Source organism: Amblyomma americanum, chromosome 3, assembly GCF_052857255.1.
Source record: "Amblyomma americanum isolate KBUSLIRL-KWMA chromosome 3, ASM5285725v1, whole genome shotgun sequence".
In the NCBI taxonomy this organism is placed as follows: domain Eukaryota; kingdom Metazoa; phylum Arthropoda; class Arachnida; order Ixodida; family Ixodidae; genus Amblyomma; species Amblyomma americanum.
The window spans coordinates 156,906,116-156,928,941 of record NC_135499.1 but is presented as its reverse complement, the minus strand read 5'-3'; positions in this window follow the sequence as shown (position 1 = coordinate 156,928,941).

Below are 22,826 nucleotides of genomic sequence, written 5' to 3'. Positions count from 1 at the left end.
CTTGTAGATCAACTAAGGTTATGAATACGGCTGCTTATCGACTGTTATCCCCGACTGCGTCTTTTTTCTATGGCAAATTCACTTTGACGCTCTTGCTCAAGATCTCACATCATTTCTCATGATTCCAGAACGTGTTCCTTTCTTTAATGCAAAAAGTGCATATCAACCACGTGAGAAGCTTCTCTGGCGACGATAGAATGCAGGCGTTTTCAATCGCGGGACATTAAATTTAGGTCGTGTTCCTGTGCACCATGTTACTCCTAAAATAAATTCGTTTAACCGGTGTTGTTAACGACGTCCACCTCTCGAGTGTCTCGCATCTTGAACGGACTTTACAGCTTTTCAAAACATTCATTTTATTCCCCGCTTCTTTTTCCACACCACCGGAGGGCCTCAAGGCAGTGGCTTGTCTATCATTATCCTCTGCTCGGTCCTTTTCTGCGTGGCGATATTCTGGATTTGGCGCACACGCTCTAAAAGCCTGCAAATGCAGAAAATGGACTGCCGACAATGCCCAGGACTGACAGAATGGTGGCAAGGGGAAGGCGTTGTTCTTATAACCGACTCAAAGGTCTAGCCGAATATGCGCCCGATGTCTGCCTCGGCCATCTACTTTTATTTCCTCTACCCTAGCTGCTCGGAACACGACCACGGAAGCAACGGTGGAGGTGCTTTCTAGCTACCACGCCTCTCGGGTGGCGTCGGATGGCGTCGTCCGGTCTTCCTTTGGCAGCCGTCGCATTCTCGTCCAACCTTTTTTCTGCTTCCTTTCAAGCTCCGCTCTCAGCCAGTTATCGGGGGACGCCGTGTCGAGCTGAGGACCAGCTGACGCCTCCTCGGGCAAAAAGAGAGAAGGGGAGGTGGGGGGGGGGGGGGGGGATACTCTGTCGACTCGCGAGGCGTGGGAAGCTGGCTGCGTGGGCGTCCGCTCGACGTGTTTGTGTGCGGAGGCAGGCGTTGATGCCCAGGGATCCGCGAGCTGTGTCAACAAAGGGAGCTGTACGAGCTGGTTGAAAAAGGTGCATGAAAGAAAGTTGAGAGAATGCTAACTGAACCAATGAGCCTAGCAGGTTGACTTCTCTCGTGTATCGGTATGCAGACGATGCTTGGTTAGTGGAATTGGCAGTGAATTGGCATTGATAACTGGTAAGGGTGAAGAATAGTCAGAGAGCTTTTCGAAACTCGACTACACCTGAATCATGTATAAACGTCGCTAGAAGTCAATGCTTATATTCTTCTGTCTCCCCGTAACGTGAGCTGAGCTACACTTCTGAGCTACACTCTTCTTAGCCAGTATTTACGTGAACATGTTTTACATTTTCCAGCATTAGAAGCTTGCTATTGGTTGCAGTGAAGCAATTCTCTGAAGATGACTTTCTGTTACCGAAACGTTTTCCGAAACAAAACATCAGGCATTTTACGCACGGCGCAGTTCTGGGCCAGTGTATGCACATGCTCAAGGGTAAAAAAGAGCCGCTACAGGAACAGGACGTCGGAAGGAAAGTGAACAGGACGAGCCTCGAAAGATTGCAGAGCTCTGAGCCTGGGAATTGTTGCTATGCCGTTTTCACGGATGCCTTTGAATGACATGTTAACAAACGCCACGATGTCTGCTGGCTGTGAGCGCCGTGATATAGAGGCAAGTATTCAGGGTGATTGAAATCCAGTAGGAGTGCGTATAGTAGTGAGTGCTGTTAAAATTGACTCCAGCATCTGAAAACAAAGCTAAATCAAAGTAAGCCAACATCTATCAGCTTTTCTCGATGAAAGGCACGTAGCTTAGTAATGCTGCCCAGGCTCCTGAAAGCCACTCATCTGGAATGGCGCCAGTGATGTTTTTGGGAGGAACAGTCTCTCGGTGATCATTTATCACACGAGGGCAATACGCTAGCCTGGAACTCTCCCCATCTGAAGTAGATAGAACACTCGCAAATACAATGTCGATCAGTACCGGAAAAGGCCTGCTAGGCGGTCTTTTCTGGCGCGATACCGGACAGATTGGTGGTCGGAGCAGGGATAAGTGCGGCTGGCGTTCGTTGATATAGCACTTCTCCAGGTAGCGTAATTTTTATTCTTCTTGAATTTTTGTGCAAGAACGGGTGTTGCGCTGTCAACTTGCACGCAGTGAAATAAGTTCTAAGGCTTGGCTAGCAGCTGGATCGCAAGTGAATGTTTTGCCAGGCTATGACATCATGCTCTTAGCGTGGACAACGTACGGTATGAAGCTAAATGGTAAACAGGGAGAGAAGCAGCTCTGTACGTCTCTTAGGAGGGTAGCATAAGGCTATTTGCGAAGTGTAGCTACTTTTGTGGAACATTGTGTCCTCGTTCAAACTCGTAAACGCTGTATCGACCTTTCCAGACACTTGTTTTGTAAACGAATTTATTTACACATAAGTCGCAGGCATCAGGGCATCGGGACGCCAGAAAGTATCCGCCGTCGATGTGCCTCTCTCAGAATTTCTGGAGGCTAACGTGCTGCCATACATTCCCTTTTAGAAGTAATGTTTTGAAAACCCAGTAAACTAGACGATTTTTACGATTTAATGCAGTCGGAACTTATGTAAACGCTGAAGGGCTCGTATCCAGTGTGCGAAGGTCTATGAGCTTAAGGGGAACTTCATTTCCACATCCGTTTTCAGCCGAGGCCCACGCTTGCTTTCCGCTCGTCCAACAGGCTTCTTCCTGAAGTGGGAGAACTGTGCTTCAACACCAGCGTTATCTTTACTGGTGGTGCTTTGTCTCTAGCGCTAAATATTCGTGTCGCGAATACTTGGGAAGGAGATGAAGCGTCGATAACTCATCTCAAAGACCGTGGATACCACGAAGGAACACTGGAATGAGACAAGTTTGTCTCACTAGCTGAGACGAGCTGCTACACGGCATTGCAGGTAGAAAAGAAGAATGCATTCCCGCTGCCTTTTTCCACAGCCGGCCGTGCATCGTCCGATTCCACCGAACAACGCTTCATGGGCTTTCTCTTCGGGGGCGCTGCTTATGTTCCTTCAAGCAAACATTAATGTCTTTGGAAATGTAGCGCCTCCGAAATGACGTCATCATTGCGTCCACCACCCTCCGCCGTGCCCTGCGGAGAACCATGAAGACCGTCGCGGGTTTATTCAAGGACTATGACCCGATTTCAACTGCTAGCATAAAAAGACCTCGCATAGTTTACCTCCAAGTTTCACATGCTCGATTCCTTTAAGTTCGTCGAATTCGGAAAGCGTTTCAGTTGCCCTTTACCGAGTCGGGGCACATACAGATACAGCTATCACCCGATCTATCCCGCCATCCTGCCGTAGCACGATCGTGCTCACTTTAAGGGACAACCTTGTTTGCCCCTTTCTGGTTTCCTTTCCAGGATGATTTACTGTCTCTGTCAAACCCAGAAGATATTCAAGAAGAAAGGAACGCAAAATGGCGGGCCTCTGCTAAGTTGGTGAAAGAATGCATAAATAAATGCCCCTCTTTCGAGCGGAGGGGAACGTGATGACGTTGACAGCCCGCATAAATCATAAGCGTAATAGGCATTTACTGTCGGCCTCAGTGTCAGCGCAGTCCATGTTACAGCGCGCAGCGCCGTTCAGTGAACGTCCAACCCGATTCAACGGCGCATAATCTCGCCGTTTGCACCATTGAAGCTCATGCACCGTGCTGAATGTCTTTAGGGGGACCAAAAAACATGCTCTGAAAGGCAAAAATAAAACAAAACACTGAAAGTGTGGGCGATCAGCGCACGCAGAATATATAATACCGAGGTGCTTTTAATATTTTTTGGGGCTATTAAATTCTTAATGTTGTGAAGTATTTCTCTTTTTTATTAAAAATGCTTTTCAGGCAGCCATCTCACATATAGTTGAAATGGCATAATTTGGCGCGTAAGAAAAGATGCCTGTCTTATGCGGAGTGAAAACGCATTTCATATTATCTGAGTCATCATTGCCAAGATGAAAATAGGTATTGAAACGGATGACACTATTCGAGGACACTATTGGAGGACACTATTCGAGGACACTATTCGGATGACACTATTCGAGGAGCGTCATGTGTAAACCTTTGTTGAAGACAAACATAATGTGTAACATAACGTGTAAAGACAAAGATAATAAAATATCATGAAGAATTTTTTTATTCTTGTTGCATTGTAAAGTTAAACTAAAACAGAACATAGTGGGCCAAATTTTTTTTCAAAAACAGAAAAAAGTAAGACACACGATTGCAGGGAAAACTACATGTAAGATTTCGCGGTGGCTTGGTTATTACACCAGCGAAATTGGAAGGTGAAGAAACTTCTATGAAACCCAACCGTAGCGCCGAAATATTGAGATAGGAACAATGTAGGAAAGGAGGTGACCACTGGGTAGAAGCCAGGATTGAACACCGTATAAGTCGGAGCCACTCAAGTAGCTAGTGGATTTTAGTAGTCACGTTTAAGAAGATCCAGTGTGAGACTACATCAAAGGCATGCGGTGAACAAAAATGGCACCCCGTTACACTCTGTACTTCTTCCACAGACTGCCAGTAGCTATAATGTTAGGGTGTCAGTGTTTATGGAAGAAGTTACAGCTATGGATCATCATACCATCCTCTTGCTGATGTCCCAAAAAGCTTCTTATGGGGTTACTTGCGACGCAGTGTCGGCTGCGAATGTCCTAGCCGAGCATGTTTTCACCCTTCCGGCATAGGCAGGTAGCTATTTATTGATTCTATTTTTGGATAAGGGCGGCAACAGCTGCCACCTCGGCAGAAGGCATAACTTGGGGAGATAGAGAGAAACAGAAAGACGGAAAAGCTGAGAGGCCAACTAGGCGATGCCAAGAAGGCTGCCCTACACGTGGAGAGGGAAACAAAGAGAAAAAAGGAATGGAAAGGAATAGCGGCAACGAATTGAGTTTTTCACGTCTCCTACGACCATTATGACAAGGGGATGGACAGAGGGCGCGCACTTAAAGCTCAAAGATTAAGGTCGGGAACTCAACAGTGTGTACTTAGAAAACTTCAGGAGTGCCTTCACTGCTGACCTTTGTGATGAAGGTTTATACCAAGGCCCCAGAATCTTGGTTTTTGCAAGAGGACGAGGGTCCATGCGGTGGACTGTAGCAGCCAGGAAGTCACGCTGTCGCTCAAAACGAGGGCAGTCACAGAGTAGGTGCCCGATCGTTGCATCGCATCCGCTCGGCCCACACGCTGGAGAGTCTGCCATTGCGATGAGATGGGATCGGGCGTCTGTGAACGCCACTCCCATCCACAGGCGGCACAACAGCGTAGTATCACAGCGGGGGAGGTCGAATGGTATTTGAAGTTGACTTAAGGGGTCGAAGTGGTGCGAGCGGGGTGGCCAGCCTCCAGGGGTAGACCTCGACGTTACAGTCACGTTTCGGTCGACCAGTTGAAGGTGTCTTGCTGCGTCAGCTCTTGTTAGAGGAATGCGGACAATGATGGTTGTATTGTGAGTCGATCAAGCAGCATCGTCAGCTATGTCGTTGCCAACAATGCCACTATGGCCTGGTATAAACTGGAAGATGAATTCGCGATCCTCTTCTGTTGCCTGGTGGTGCAGATGTCGTGCCTCCGCTGTCGTGCTTCCACCCATGGTCGCTATGGCTCAAGGCAGATTGAAGACATTTTAGGGCAGCTTTAGAATCACAGAAAACAGAGTGTAAATCTTCTTAGAGCTCTGGCCAATCAGCTCCTTTAGGGTCTTGAACCAGCTTTCTGACACTCGCGTACTAATTACTATTTTTTGTAATTTAACTGCACCTTAAGCGTTCTGAACTGTACGCGCATTCCATTAAGAAGTGCCGTTGTTATTATTGGAACCACCTTGTAAAAATAAATGAAATGTCTGAGACGGAAATCAGGAGGAAAGGAGCTAAAAGGGCAAGCGCACTGAGATATTGGCTGACTCTTGCGGTTCAGATGGAAACTTAACTGTATAAGCTAGCCAACGACGAAAGATACATTTTTCTTCTCTTCAAACACACTCCCCTCCTGCCGCCTCCCAAAAAAGAAAAGAACACGTTTTTACCTGAAATAGAACAAACTGCTTGCTCTGAGCAGGTACCCGTGTCGACACTTAGCAAGGCTAGCTCAGGAGCGCTAAACTCAGGAACACTGCACGCTCGAAAGCAGACAGTTTGCCAAAGAAATACTATGTCCACCGGGGCCGCAGTGCACGGCGACTATTATGCGGCTCTTCCAGGCAATCATCGAACCTATCAGAGTGAGAGCGCTAAAAGTCAGGCCACATCCTTGTGTTTTAATGATATAAATCGAAAGCCATGCGATGTGACATAGATATTCATTACAGTCCACTGGATATTCCAGATCAGCACGCCATAGCGCATAAATCAGGCAATGGCCGATATTTTTATGTTGGTTACTCATGCGGCAGTTTTCAGAGAGTGGTAAAAGTAAATGTTTGTCAAAGAATGATTTTATAATAAATAATACTGATGTATGTAATGTATACTCGCGGACAGCTTCTTTTGGCGATGCTGCGGAAGCTACCGGCGCCCACCGCCAGCTTAAACGCCCATCTCTCTCCCGCGTGAGAGAGTGACAAGAGCGCGCTTGTGAAAGTCTTGCGCCTCGCCCTCGTAGCTTCCACTGCATAGCCACAATAAGCTGTCCACGAGTATAGAGGCAGCGTTTCACGGCACCTTGAATGGATATCTGGTGGTCATGGTTCGGAATGATAGCATCATTAAATCTTAAAATATGCCTTTAGCGCAAGGTTTTTTCTTTTGCTACCGCCAGCACAAAATGCAGTCGCATTCTCTACTCTGTTATACCGCATGATTTATAGATGCGAAGTTACCGCTGGCAAAAAATCGAGGTCACCCACATATGATTGTAAGTCGTTCGTCACTATTCGCGACGATGAAAGTGCGTTGTCTGGGAAGTTACAACTTCTGTCCAAATAGAAGGGCCCGCTACTATGGCTTGTTTGTCCGTAAGGACATTCAATGGGGTTGTCAGAACAATCGCCACCAAGTTAATTCTTGTTCTCGTCTTACGGGATATAAGGGTCGGGTAATGAACTGTTTAGAGACGCCATCTTTCCAACCCTACTTCTACGACTGCTTCCTTACGTACGTCACAGATATGGTGAAAGCAAAACGACATGCAATAAATATTTTGTCATAAAGGTACCGTAATGAAAAGCGCCCCAAAGTAAACTAAATAGGGCGGGTGACCTTGTTAAGTAACCAACTTATAGCTCTGCGCCGTACATGGCAACCGGTGCAAACTAATGTGGAATTTAACTTACCTGGTATCGATGCAACTGGGGTTATACACATCTGGCGAAATTTAGCTCGCTTGCAATTCGGGAAGAGCAAATTATTCAGCGTATTCCCCCCAGTTTGCGGAGCATAAACCTTTCACACAATGTAAATCTTGGACGAGGCAGTGGGCACGAGCAATTATCATTGTATCCGCGTCTCTAACTCGCTACCACAGCGTCACTTAAGTTGATTCCAAAGGCAGATACGGATCAACTTTTTCTGTTCTGTTTGGAGCAATCGTATTGCAGTGGCAAATTGAGAGCGCGAGTTTTCTGTTCCAATGGCAGGTAGGGATCAGACGTCGACCCCGGATTGCTCCGTGGAACAGCGATATTTGCTCCGCCGAAATCGGTAGATGTGACCGGAACCCCGCGTACCGTTTTTCTTTCCCCCGTGTCTGCTTCCTGTCACCACTGGCTATGGCTGCTTCCTTCCTGTCGTCGCTACGCCGCTGCATGGTGATACGGACAACACACAAGGGACGTTTTTGACATCTTCTTGGATTGCTGGCCACGTGCAGCACCATCTCCGCCAAAAACGCGAAATGGTAACGCTCCCAAATGTAAATAATTTTCGCTTTGTTCACCTCCTTATAGGAAAAAAATACTGCATTAAGAGAACGTCATTTTCTTTGTGACCGCTTTTTAGACAAAAATCGTCAACCTGTTCGAACCTTCAGCGCTTTCAGACGCCACACAACTCGTACTCGCTAAGCCTAGCATCTCTGTAAATACGGAAGCAATTTCAAAATTTCTCGCGTTTTATCGCTAAAATTTTGCGGTACGATCGTCGTCTGACGCAGCGAAAGCTTCGTGCACTTTTTGTTCACCGTGAACGTGAGAAACAGAGTGGTGGCAAGGACTAATCGGTAGCAAAGCGAGAGGCCCCACTTTGACGGGAGCCGCCATATTGCCAGGACGTAGATCTTTTTTTTTGCACTAAAGTGCACCGGCAGGAACGCACGCATTCGGTATGCAGAATAGGAGGGAGCGATCTGCGCTGGAGCTACGAGCTCCATTCATGATCCGGCTCATGAACGCCTGCCTTTAGAATTAAACATCAAAATACGCCTTGAACTGCTCTGGAGCGTACTAATCTATAAAACAGACTACAACTGGCTGCGCTTTTATGGAGGAAAAACGCTAAAGGCGCCCGTGTACTGTGCGATGTCAGTGCCCGTTAAAGATCCACAGGTGGTCGAAATTATTCCGGAGCCCTCCACTACGGTACCTCTTTCTCTTACGGCGCGGTTCAGGTGTCCAACGATATATGAGACAGATACTGCGCCGTTTTCTTTCCGCCCAAACCAATTAATATTATTATCAATATTATTACAACTGGGAAACGTATTTATGTTACGGTACGTGCGCATCCACTGACTGAAATTAATGAGCCATATAAAAATGTTTTTACTATACATTTGCATGAACCCCTACGTTCGGTCGGACCGACTAATCGCTGACTGAGTGATGTTCCTATGTTAAGACCGCGAACTTACATGTATCCAGGCCATATTTGGCTTTTCACAAATAAGAGGACTATTTTACAGGTTTTGGATAGGCACAATTGTGGGCTGTTACGGATGCTTTGGCTTCTTTCCTTACCCACGTTTGCTGGCGTAGCGTAGAAGGAAAATAGTAATCTGCCACGCGGTCAAATTATCTTATCTTCCTGTTAAAAAGTTATTGCTTTCTCTCTCAACTGCCAGCGAAAAAAAAGAGTGAAGATGATTACGCACAAGAATCGTGCGACAATTGGCAGTAATATACGCGCAGACAGAGCACTCAATTTCGCTGGATTCCCGAGAGGGGTACTGTCGGGGACAAAATTTTTCAGGACGCGTCATCGGAAACCGAAGCTGATAGCTCCGTGATTAGCCGCGGGCTGGAGACCACAGTTATCAAGATTAAAGTCGGACTCGCGTGCTGTGATGTGTGCTGGTGATGGCAGGTGGTGGCCAACAAACATGGCAGATATTAGCCAAAATCGCTTGTCGCTCGTCCTGGAGAATTTTGTCCCCCACAGTACATGCTTTCAGAGAAAGCGAAGAGAAAAAAATGCGGAGCAATTTTCACGAATACAGCGCTGGTTCATTCGAACGAAAGCCAGCTGTCTCGAAATCACCTTTACGGCACAGAAAGCGACGAGCAAAGCCCGATTTAATCGTTTTCTTCTACAAAGGCACTAAAAATTGATTTCGCAGACTTCCCAATGTTTGTGCTTGAGAACAAGGTCCTCCTTTTCGGCAATGCGATTGGAAGGTGGCCACAGCCTTCTAACCTTTTTTCTACGAACAGGAGCACAGTTCCAAAAATGAAAAAAAAATTGTCAGTTTATCTCATCGTCGAAAGTAGATGGAAGTACGAAGTGCATTACAGGGACCAGAAAACCGTAACATGTTTTGAGATGGATCATAAATGGTGGCCTGTAAGAGCAGCAGATCGGGTCTTCTTCATCCAGGTCAACTTAAAATCCAAGAGACTGCTCACGACGGTTGTCAGCAGTTTTTTTGAGAGCGCGAGGTAACAATGGTCACTGGCTCAATTTATCACTGACCGATTAATATAATCCGTGATTATGGCCAGTCCATTGATAATGTTGCGTGATGAGCAATCTCCCTGTACGCCGAAATGGTCTACGCATGCTTGGATCTCTGATTGAAGTTCTCTTCTTGATGGGCCTCTTGTGGGAGTGTAGAGGCCGGGGTTGGCTGTGTACGTACATTGCTGCCCTGTTATCCGACCCGGTGAAGGACAAAGCCTTAGTTACTGTTAGCTCTTTTCTCGGTTTTGTATCGTACGCAGCACCATCCGCAGGCGACCTTAGAAAGCCCGCAAAGAGGCGGCGGCAGTAGCAGCATGGAGTGTAGATAGATGTTCCGCCGAGAGCACCGACTATGATGAACCGTCTGGCCAACTTGGCAGCACACCTAGACATTGCTGCGGCTGGCTGCGCCAGTGAGCGTTTGTTTAGCCTGTGCTATGGAAGGGGTATGGTGCATAAAGTGCCGCGTGTTTGAGTACGTGCATTCGAGTATTAGAGATGAGCTCATTAGTTTAAACCGGAACAGATAGAACTTCATTTACGAATGACGCTGAAATGTCATGAACGAAGCAGGTCCTTTAGACCACCACGCGATGCGGCAAGGTGGTTATCCGGAGCGAAAACGCCTAGCCTGCGAAAACAATGCAGTCGTACGTGCCAGGCAGGCCGAAGAAAATAATTAATGAATATTTGAAATAATAAATAAATAAAAGGAAACGTCAGTAGTAAGAACTGTCGATTCGGGCGGCCGAAGCAGAAGCAGGGCGACTTAGACGCTTGGACCCTGCAATTCGGGCCTGCAAAGCTTAGTGATGCGAAGACCCTGCAGGTCGGGCCGGCGGAGCAGAAGCCAGGCGACCATCGGCAAGCCAAGGCAACAATCAAGGAAGAGGGGCTGCGACCAAGGCATTCACCAAACACTTTCTGCGCAACTCCTTCGGTTACAGGGCCTGATGAGGGATCGCTCATGGTTCAAAAAATCGTAAAAACTGAACATGTAAGAAATGTTCATTGCTTTCCCACCGCACCTGACGCCGCATACTCGCATCACGTGCTCGTTAACGTCCTCTGAGTTTTTTCTTCTTCCTTTCGTTTAAAGCTTCGCTGAGGCTTTTTAACGTATTCTGGTTGTTGTATACCGTTCTTAGTTTACCGTGTTTTCAGCATGCCGCTCTCCTTTCGAAAGTTTTTTTTTGTTCTGCTGGCCTAGGCCCACGTGCCTCTTACGTGACCTACACACGGAGCCTTGTGACTGGGGCCTTCGATGATGACAGAGGACGTTGCAAGCGCCTGGCAATGTACAAGTAGAGAGCTCTACACGGGGGACAATGGCTTGCAAGTAAATGTCGATGTTTTGCCTAGGAATGGACGTGTCCAGGCTCTAGGTCTACGCCCAACCTACGGAGACAATCGTCGCAAACGTTCAAAGACCTTCTCTTACGACGCTTTCAGTGGTTGTTTAAGCAAAGTGCCATTCAATTTTCTTGTTATCATCGACGGCTGGAGCTTAAATAGGTTTTGAAGGCGCTGGTTGATACGTGATATACGCAGCAGAGACGTGACTTAGTGTGAATAACAGTTCATGAGGTGTCCTTCGGCTAAATGACACAAAATTAATTGCCGTACATCACATGGCAGAAAGCGGCCTGCCAATCGAGAAGGAGACAGTATTTGTGAGCTGGTTTGCATGTTTTGCAGGCTGTGAATAAGTCACTCGGGTAAGAGAATGACACAGCCTTATGCTTGTCGGGATATTTTTTTCGGGCTGTAACAATCATACAGGAGATTTTAATTCTCCTTCATTAATTTGATTTTGAAGTGAGAACTAGTGAACTGAAGGAAAGAAGTGAAGGGAATAGGCCTGTTCAAGCCCTGTCGGATGTTTGAATTTTTGAAACACACATCTCTCTATGCAATTCGAAGATGTAACAAAACTTTGGACGCTTTAATGTGAACTTTTTTGCTCTTGTTTATTGTGCTCACAATAAAAGAGACCTAACTGAGCCGCAGCTTCATCACGGACTCCTCCTTTCCTTTATTGTGAATAATCTCTTCTCCATTTACAAAAATCCTTGGCATCAAATTCACTTATGGTTATCTCTGAAATCCAGGGTTCGACGGAAACCCGTCTGGTCGGGTATGTTCATGGCGGAAAATCTTCAAGCGCCGACCAATCGTTAAAAAGGATGACGTTTCGGCCCCGGCTTACGGGGGCCTTGTTCACAATGAAAGAAAGGCAGGAGACTCCTGTCTTTCTTTCATTGTGAACAAGGCCCCCGTAAGCCGGGGCCGAAACGTCATCCTTTTTAACGATTGGTCGGCGCTTGAAGATTTTCCGCCATGGTTATCTCTGAAGCTAGTGAAGTATGTTTCAACATGCTCTTTTTGAGTGACGGATTCTTGGAAGTGAGATAAAAAAAGAAAGTATAAAGGCGAACAAACAGGTAGTTTAAGCAGTATACTCTGAAGTGTGATGTTCTTTATAATGCGATGAGGTTAAAGGGGCGTTCGACAGAGATCCTGGGGTAACAATGAAATTTTCCATTCGTCGACGACGATGTGACGTCAAAATCCCATGACCTTGTGCGGGCGATTCAAACACTCAACAGCGGTCACAAGGTATAACAGTGATAACTACACTGCAAAATTCGTTATTGGTGTGCATGGTCGTGACGTCATTACACTACCAATACATTGTGCCTCTGAAGAAAAGGAATCGTGCTGAAAAGAATAATGGCCGAGCCGGGACCCGTACCGCAGCTTTTTGAGTTATGAGCAGAGCGCGATACTCCGCGGAAGGGAACGTTCGTTCAGGGCGATAGTTTAAAGGATTTTTGCGACCGCCTCCTACCGCATAGTTAGTAACGCTATTGCATTACATTATAAATGCTGCCTAAGTGTCCCCTAAGTTAGTGTTATTCTGCATTTGCCATCTATTCTGAGTCATTTGTTTGTATTAGAACATGAGAAGAATTTGTGCTCAATATCGTGTTCCGCAGCTGCCACGAATTGTACTCGATGGCTAAGAGCGGGGTGAAAGCCTTTTAGCCGTGATGCTGCCACCATAACGTATTTTCAATCGAATATTCCGCGCATCAATTTTTGTATTGCAGCTCCATTACCTTCCGTTGCCTTAGCCGGCTCTGATTTACTTTGCAAATTGATATTTATTGCTAGGTAATCGTAAAAAATGCAGTCTTGTACGAGCCATTTTCTAGGTGGTACCCAGGTTTTAAGGAAAGAGCGGTCGCTATCTCCACGTTTTTCCATTTCTGGAGCCTTTTTTTCTGGTAAACTCGCATTATGACTGGAACTAGTAACGGGAAAGCTTAGTGTCACCACTCCCGAGAAAACGGCTACAAATGGACTAGCACCCTACTAAGTACAGAACGAAGATGGGGCATTATGTCCTTTTTATTCGCTTCCCCTTCTACGATTGAGTAGCTGGCATTATCTAAATAGCTTATTTTTGTTTTGCTTGGTGAAGAACAACACCAGTGTAACAACTAAAGGCCTTCAATTGTCCTTGTAAATGGTTTTTCTGGCTCGAATTATTTGGCGCGCGATGCAAGCTTTCATAGGCACTGCATTCGAGATCGGTGACGCGTGCCTCTTTTATGCTGTGGGCCCTTTGTGTTTCGCCCCTGTTTACAACGTGACCTCGCTAAATGTCACCAGCACCAACAGCGATGTGAAGCTGGGAAAGATTCAAGTTTGTCCAGTGAGTTGTCTGCACTCCTCGTTTGAAAGTAAAAACATCGGTATCCTTCTTTAGTATGGGGTGTTATTACGTTCCTTTTCACTTGCCATTAGTACGTGCCTTGTATCTTATATAAAAAAAAGTAACGGCTTTGTGGTCGACATTTTAGTCTTTTAGTCAGTTTATTTTTTCTAATTGAGGAAATTCTGCATGCCGCTATCTCTCATGCCTTCTCCGCAGGTAGCCATCTCAAGTCCACGCTGCAGTGCTACCCTTACTAAACTGTTGCCACCTGCAACTACCTTTCATGGAGAGGCTTATTTGCGCAGTTAAAATTTAAATATGCAGACACCATTTGAAACAGACGGTTGCGAACTAAAATGAGACATGAAATAACGATTATGCAAAAATCTAGAAAACCATGAATGATTATGCAAAAACGTTTATTTGCGCATGCGGGTTCCTTGCTCTATAGTTTCAGAACACTGTGCTTTTAGAGAAAAAACTGAGCGAAATGTTATTGATTCTCTACGTTGAAAGCGAAGCTGGTTTCTCAAGACAGGCTTCACTACCTTTCGCTTTTGGAGCAACGAAACAAAAAGTGGAAAGGGCATAATAATATGCTGAAAGCAAGTAACAGAGTAGGCAGATGTAATCTGTTTTCCAGTCATTCGTCAGCTTTGAGATCGAACTGGGTTTACTGCTTCCATGTCCGTTTTTCAGTACCGATCCTTCACGCGCGGCAGTCGATATTCTTGAGTCACAAGAATAGACACTTGCCGGTATTTATTCCGAAATATCTTCTTCAACGCAATTTGCCGAAGCTGACATACCTTTAAAACCCACCGAACTCTCTGTTATAGTTCGATGCTCAAGGTAGCACTTTGTGCAAGCATCGTAACCTGCAACAACGTATCCGCCTAAAAGAAGGAAACTACGGCCAGTAGGCCGTGCACTTTGTTTATTTTCTTTGCAGACACCCCGGCAGCCTTTAGAATGAAAAATGTTGGCTGGCGCTGTACGCTGCTCTCTTTGCGCAAGGATGTGCTAGGCTGTGGTGAATGATGATTCTTCGTGCCCCTGCCTGTTACGACACAGCGACTCTGCAGGGCTTTGGCTGCTTCGAACTCCCATTTCTCCGGGTGCAGTACATTCGAGGCAGGCATTTTACGTCCATCGATCTCGATCTTAATGTCGCCAGTAATCACGCGCAATAATCTTGAGGAAAGAAAATTGACACGGTGATTCATGGGGGTGTTCGGCTTTGACAAAAAGATTGTTCTCTATCAGTGGCGCCGCAGAATTGAGACTTGTCTGACGTCACTATATGCGGAGCCCTCAAAGGGCTTTGCGCATGATAGCCTTAGATGCTTATGCTCCAATAAACCCAACACAAAAGAACCTTCGCAAGGTGAAAAAACCACTGAGGACTGAGGTATTCACTGCTGGTGGTTATCTGTCAGATTATGTCGGCAAGCATTCTTTTCTTGATGAGCCGGCAGCACCAGGAATCATCTTTAAGATCTTTAAGATCTAATAGATCTTTAAGATCTACAGGCGAAAATCTAGGCTAATTTGTTGAGTGATGAAGACATTTTTGTAAACCTGGCTTTATTTGCTGTCGATATACGGGATAATTATGAACGAGAGTGCGAGTGTGGCTTTGCGGGTGCTTGAATAACAAAAAAATCGTTTTCTTAGTTTACTTATTATGACTTTTCGCGTAGGAAATGTTGCCAAAATATTTAAAATAAGTCTAAAGCTTTCTTACTTGAAATTTTTCTAAGGTACGAATGTATGAAAAATTGGGGCTCCACGAAGGTCATAGAACCACAAATACTAGGAACTTCTATAGAGCTGTAAAAATATAAAATCTATAACCGGGCGGGAAGATGAAAAACGATCATTTTGAATAAATTGACTGCATTTTTTTTCGAATGCCCTCCGTGCTCTGTATAAAAGTCATACCTCTGTAGTACTGATGCCACTAACGTCCGTTTTGAAATAAAATTATACCACTATTTACATCGAGCAGGATACAGATAGTGGAGCAACGAGGGAAGAATGATGCCGACAGAGAGCTTGACGCGTACGTCAATGCAGTAATCCAGGAATGCATGAATGCACCAAATCGATACATCGCACGCCAGTATAGCACGAACGAAAGCGCCGGAAACTGTTAATAAATGGCGCCATTTTTTTGTGTTCGCACGCAACATGTAAAATTCTCTGGAGAAGCAGGCGAAATATTTATAAATGATATTTATGAATATAGTTATAATTAAAAACTTAAGATATATAATTATATACACTTATAATTACATTTATTTATATGTATAAATTTATAATATCCTTATAGTAATGACAAAAATAGCAGAAACGCTTCTTGACACAAACCTAACGAACATCGCAGCATATTTCATGGTCTTTTCATCTGTCAAGGCATAAAATGGCTGACATGTTTCAAAACCAGACAACCTATCGACGATACGAAAAATGTTCAGCGTTACACAATAGCGAACACTAAACTTTAATATCATTTCAACGTCTGATCGTTATTTCGCGATTGAGATATGTCAATTTGTTTAATATCCTCCTATACAATCACCAATATTAATGCCCGCTCCCTCATCGCCTTTCCGATATTACTCACTAAGAAGGCGCTGAAAACTGCAGTTATGAGGACTACAGTATTTTTAATACTCACAAATCACCTGGAGCGCTCTGTCAGTGCCGCGTTGAGCGAGTGGCGTAACCTGGTAGCCATGGTAAAAACGCATGGCTGCTGAAGATTTCTTACACATTAAATTATGAACAAAGATTAATGCTCCCATCAGACTTTTACTGAAGATATTTGTTCGTTTTCTGCGCATGTTGCCTTCAGTGTTTCGCGTTTTTGTGTGAAGATGAGCAAGAAACACGATATCTTAAGAAAAAAACAATACATTTAATGGATTATAGAAACCCAAATGTCTAAAAAAAGTCATAAATAAAACGTTTCAGAGAAAACAAAAACAAGTCGCGTAAGCAGAGTAGAGGACCAGTGCATGTGCATTTTCTCCTCCTCATGAAGTCTTTATCGGACGCTGCGTGACGAGCATCTTCGTTCAGATGAGACAACCAGCGGCCTATATCCTGCATTGGGGTGCTGCCTGTACATGTGGCGACCACTCGGACGTCGTCAGCCGCTCTTCTCCGTCCCAGGTGATGATGTTAGCTATTGCTCTCATCCGCCTCTTCCTTACTGGCGGTAGTGCGATCATACGCGGAACGTGCAGCGCATTCATGAGCGCTGAAGCCTCCACGTGTTGCCCCTTTCTCCGTATAGCTGAGGCTGGAAACTGCCGCTTCCCTGATGTCTTGTTCTGTTCTTTCTTGTACAGTTTTCCTCTGGTATAAACAGTGGCGTCGAGAATACGCTCCACCCTTGATACTTGAGTGCGTGAGACGAGACTCGTTAGGCACAGAAGGGTCGCTGAGCTATTTTCTGTGTTTGGTTGCGCCCAACGATGACATATTGGCGCCAATAGTCAGTCGAAAATCGTTGTCAACTGATGGTGCTTTCCTCTTTGAGTATTCTCTGTGGTAATTTACTGAATGTATATTTACTGATATTTAAAATGGAGGTCAGATATTTAGTTCGATCTATAAAGCGGTCATAATAAAGTCTCGTGAATATCAGCCTCTCTAATTGGGAATACCGGAGAAATCAAGCAATTGTGCTGAATAAAAAATTGAAATCATCTTCAAAAATTGGCACTACGCATAAAAATGTCTCTGATCAAAACTAGTACTGCGGAGTCATCGCGGTTGAGCTTTCGGTTGTCTTGAATACTTGAATGACAGGTTTCAAAATGTATCAGTCGAAAAACTCGTCAAAGTGTCACATTGCTGTGTTGCGCGTCTTCTTAATGTCAAAATGCGCTGAGGGCTTTTTTTAATATAAAACCAAAGATGGCGGTATCAGCTGCTGAAAAGACATCACTTTGCAGCAACATTGTGCCGCTCTTTAATGTTCGCACATAAAAAGAATACAGGTCTAATCCTACCTGGCTGAAATTAATAACCGTGGGCATCTTTAAAACCCGCGCTGTATGCACGGATAAGTACTGCGTACATTTCAATCGTGGCCGTGTAGTTAACAGCATGGGCTATCGGCGCTATCGAGGCGAACTCTGAAGAATGGTGAGACAGTAAGTTATCTTGAATAGAATGCAATGAATTCTTTGGGGAAACATTTGTAATAAAAAATTACAATCATGCCCGATAGAGTAGTGCACTTGAGCCGGAACAAACCAAGTCCTGCTCCGGCAGTAAGGGCATCGGGATGATAAAATGAACAGGTGTCAAACATGCGGTGCTTCTCGAAAGAATGAAGACCGACGATGTAAAATCAACTTAGGTGGACTACTTGTGCAAGAAAGAGCAAGTTAATTGAAAGTGCTTGAACCGCTGCCTCAGGTAATGAGAAGAACAATAAAATAACAGAACACTGCTAAGATACTGGTGAAATTAGTTCTAGAAACCTTATCCTTTTTGTTTTCTTCTTCCACATAATACGTTTTGGGTGAAACTGAACACCCGACCATCGTCCACTCCCCAATGCGGAGTCAGTTTGCAGTACCCGGCCTTGTTCTTGCATTATAATAAGAGCTGTAAAGCGCAATTTGAGTGCTGAGCCAATGAAGTAATACCTTTAATTTTTTCCTGAATTGCCCTGTGCATTCAGGCAGCTTTCAACAAGATAGAAAGTTTCGTTCTTTCTGTTTGTGGAAGATGAAATACGGCTCTGTGGGCATTAAAAATAAGTCAGGGGAAAAATACATGAAAATTAAAGCTTCGGAAAAGTGACAAATTGTCAAATTGTTAAGGCGATGAAGGATTTTGGTTCTTTCGCATGTGCTGACTTAAGCGACGGTTGCGTTTCCTTACTAACGCTGACATACTGTGGACAAAGTTCGCGGATGGAATGAAGCACCCCTGATAGCCAATCTCGTATAAAGAAAACGTTTTCTAGTTTTGACCAAAAAATTATAAACTATGAATTGCGGTCGTTTGAAGCAGTTGCAACCTACATAGACCTGAAAGTGAAGGGTTGTATAATAAATAAAATGAACAGCCATACAATACAGCTTCCCATTCATCGGCACGTGCCCATTTCGGCGCAAAGATGTTACAAGGAATTTTGAAAGACAACAGTTTTTACTCTATGGGAGCGCTGGGAGCCAAACGAAATCTGGTCGATTCATACACAAGCGCTTTGGATAGAAAAGTGTTTTTACTGGCATTCCAATCTACCCCTGTCTGCGGCTTGTTCATATTTTTTTCTTTTGGCTAAGTGTCACAGTGATTTTTGAAAGACAACAGTTTTTACTCTATGGGAGCGCTGGGAGCCAAACGAAATCTGGTCGAATCATACATACACAAGCGCTTTGGATAGGAAAGTGTTTTTACTGGCCTTCCAATCTACCCCTGTCAGCAGCTTGTTCATATTTTTTTTCTTTTGGCTAAGTGTCACACCTGAAACGCTAGAAGTCAACTTTACAGAAATGTGTTCGTGTTTTTGTAGCTGCATTTGTTTTTGTCCTGTTTTTCTTTGGGAGGCCGGGAAGGTTACATGGCAGAGGAGAAAACAATATTCACGGATATTCTATTAAGAATGGGGAAAGTGGCAGTAATAAGCGCCCGGTACTTAACTACCACGGATGTTAATAAGGTGCAGTCAGCGTGTGCCATACATATAAAAAGTTAATTTATGACACTAAATATGTAGTAATTATTTCACGTCGAAGCTTATTGTTGGCCGCGTGAAGTGCACTACAATTTTCTTTTAACCGGTCTCGGCGAAGCAACGCGTGGTAATTATTTCGTTGCACACAGCGAGGCACCTCGATGACTGCACACAACTTTTCAACGAACAATAATTCACCAATTTTAGTGCATTATTTACTCGATTTGAAACGTACGCCATTAAAAAGCATTTTTATTTTCAAGCAAATTAGGCCATCGCAATAGTCATGCATACCTTTGCAGGTGAAAACTACCTTTCAACACAATGAGCTGAGCGTAGAGTGCTTCTCAGTAATGCTAATGCTTTTTAAGGTCCTTGATTCAATGAGGTAAGTATAAAATTTGTTCTTTCATTTAACTAACATGCGAATTCATTTGCTCACTGATATTCATAGTTTTGGAACGCAAATAATACGCGCACTCTCGTTCTCACTCACTCACACTGAGAAAAGACGGACTAACTCTTTCCGATATATAAAGTGCCTTTTGGTTTCGTAAGCTAACATTGATTAGAAAATATACGGAATAAGTAGCAAATTTTTGTGCCACAATGATTCTTTCTATTTCCCGCATTTTTCTCGTGATACCCTGCGTATGAAAACGCAAAGTGGCAGACCCCGGCAGCAGGCACAGAAATAGTTTTCATAGCAGTGCTCACGATGGGAGGCCTTAGACACACTCTCCGAGTGCAGCCACCGGCGTTCATACACTCGCATTGCGACATTCCTTCATTTTTGTCCTTACAATAGCTGCTTGAGGCGCCGGTTGAGCCTCGACGGATTTGGTGGCTGCCAGTGACTGAGTTCCACAAGCTCTAGAAGGAATGCTGAGCTGAGGCAAAGAAGCAATCACCTTAGGCTGTGAATGTCGGCGTAAGAGATTGGGAAAGAAATGCCGAATGACGTGTTTTCTCGGGACTCGCTTACTAGGAAGCGATAGATGAGGGAGACACTGGACATGCACTCCCTGCGGGCTTTCTCAAATGATGGCTGTAGGGCAAGTGAGCGACGTCAGCCGAGACGCCCCAGTCGATGAAAGACGACGAAATTTATGAGTGCGGTTTCTCCGTTTGGCATCTTTCTCACCTGGAAATTTTGCATGAGGTCGAACATATGTAATAACGCCTTCCTGGAATTAATAGAGCACATAAATCGGCTCGTCCGGAAAGCTTTTGCGTCCAGTTGATTTGAACGTAGAAACAAAAAAAAATGCAGAGACCACTCTGCGGGGAATGGAAACAAGGAAACGAGAGTGAGCTAGGTCAGTGAAAGCACGATAAGGAAAGCACGATAAGCGCAATCACCTGAAGAAAAAAAGATCCTGTTCGGGGCAATGCGATGCGCAACTATCGTATACACTCAGCGAAGAGCCGGCCGTTTTTTCACGATTTTGGCGAAATGCGGCTCTTCGAGTGTATCCCATATTTATGGGGGTACTGCAAGTTAAAACCCACAGTTTCTGGGCGCCTCATTTAGAGCGCAGGGAAAGGGTGTACGAAAAAGGAAAGTGGGATTGACTGCTCCTCACGTCCAACTGCATTGGGCTCAGATGGCAACCTTGGCATCCACAGTTCCTGGTCTGTCCAAGAGGAGAATATGTGCGCTGGCTGTCTGGTGCTTGGCAGCATTGGACGAGCTTCAGTAAGGCAATCAAACACGGGCACATGGTTCGGTCATGCGTGCACTAGACTTTAAACTGGCGGCGAAGTCTTTAAATCGTGATGCTTTCTTAAGCATGTCGTGAGTTGTTAGTATGTTGACGTACAACGAATGAAACTCTTCTTAGCGCCGCCAGTACACTGTTTAAAAATTGATTTCCTTTGTGTGGCGCGTGCTTTCAGAAGAGCTGGCTAATTCATTATGCTCTCGTGTTGATTCACTCTCTTTTAATTTTTTTTATCCCTCGTCCTGTGCCTCCTCTTCCTTTTCGTGAGAAACGATCCTTTAGAAACGATGTTGCCAGATCCGCGCGCTTTGTGGGCATGCGCTGAGCCATGATCAAGAAAGGTTAAAAACTGTGGAAAAGGATGAAGAGAGGAGATAGATAAAGTAATACGTCACCACGGGTGCAGAAGGGTCGGCTGGCAGCACTTTAGAATCGCGAGTGGGGAGCTTAACTCTAATTTCAGCGAGTTAGAAAGCCGCGGTGCTTAAGTCACACGAACCGCATGCCGCAGGTCTGCTGAACATTCCTATGTTTAATCGGCCTGCTTATACGCCGTGACAGTATTGCTAACCATGTTGGACCGAAAGTCTGTGCTGCGAATAATGGACTGAAGCCGCTTGGCTTGGCGAATCGACTAAGTGTTTAGAACGCGTGTGGAACGGTTAGTGCTCGCTAACCAACGAGCCATATGGCCATAACTACAGAGTGCATTCGATGCGTTCGTTAAGGTTAGTAAGCACGGCCCACAGTCGTCAAAGCTTTTGGCGCATTGCTTTTACTTCAGGAAAACAAACAAACAAACAAACAAACAAACAAACAAACAAACAAACAAACAAACAAACAAACAAAGAAACGTGATTGCCCTGGCCTTGATCTCTGGTTGCATTTGGACGCCGAGTAAAGCGACAGATAGTCTACTGTTCGAAGATTCTCAACAAAAAACAACGAAAAAAGTTCACCCACCAGTAGTCAGCACAACCACAACAATGAAAATTCTGGAAAGAATTTGCCTCAACTGCCTTGGTAAGTCTCAACAATTCCGTCGTTAACACAGGAATTATGTTAATCAGCATGTCACAAGGAAAGGAAATGACATGCAATAACAATGTAATTGAAAAACACAATCGAAATAACATGAATATAACATCACGTATCATCGCGTCTTTACTGTATGACGTTGGAGACAGGTCTCACGAACTATGTGGCGTGCGGCACCACGCTGACCTTCCCGATAAAAAAGTTGTCGGGTCTTGAACAGAATTCATTGAGGCCCATATACCGGCACCTGTTTGCGCGAAGCACTCTATAATTCATGTCAGTACGGGTTATTGCAAATAGCTGGTGTATTAGGGTATATTAAAAATGCACAATAAATCTTATTCATATTCGTCGCTTTACATTTCGAGTAGAGTAGATAATTGGTGGAAATTAACAGAATTCACAACCAACGCTTTGGACCAAGTGCCCGAACAAGTTGTAGTTCGTCAATCTAAAACACAACATAGCGTGTTCAAAGTCTAAGCAAAGAAAAACTAAACAAGCAATACGGGTTCCAGTGAAACTTAAGTACTGTTCCCTATGTATGACTATCGAGCTTTTTTCTGAGAACTGAGTGCTCAATGCGCACAGTCTCAAATCACGTGTATGATAATAACTGATTTATAGAGCTTTTTTCTTGGTGGGATTTTGCAATTTTAGCACAGATTGCGGTTTAACAGATGGCTTGCCCTCAAATTTTGCGCCTCCTTGCCCTTGATGACGGCCACACGTACCACTTGTCCTAGCGGTACAAAAGAGAGAAAACTGTTGCCTTCTCGTGCCTGGTGAAGAGCCGTAAT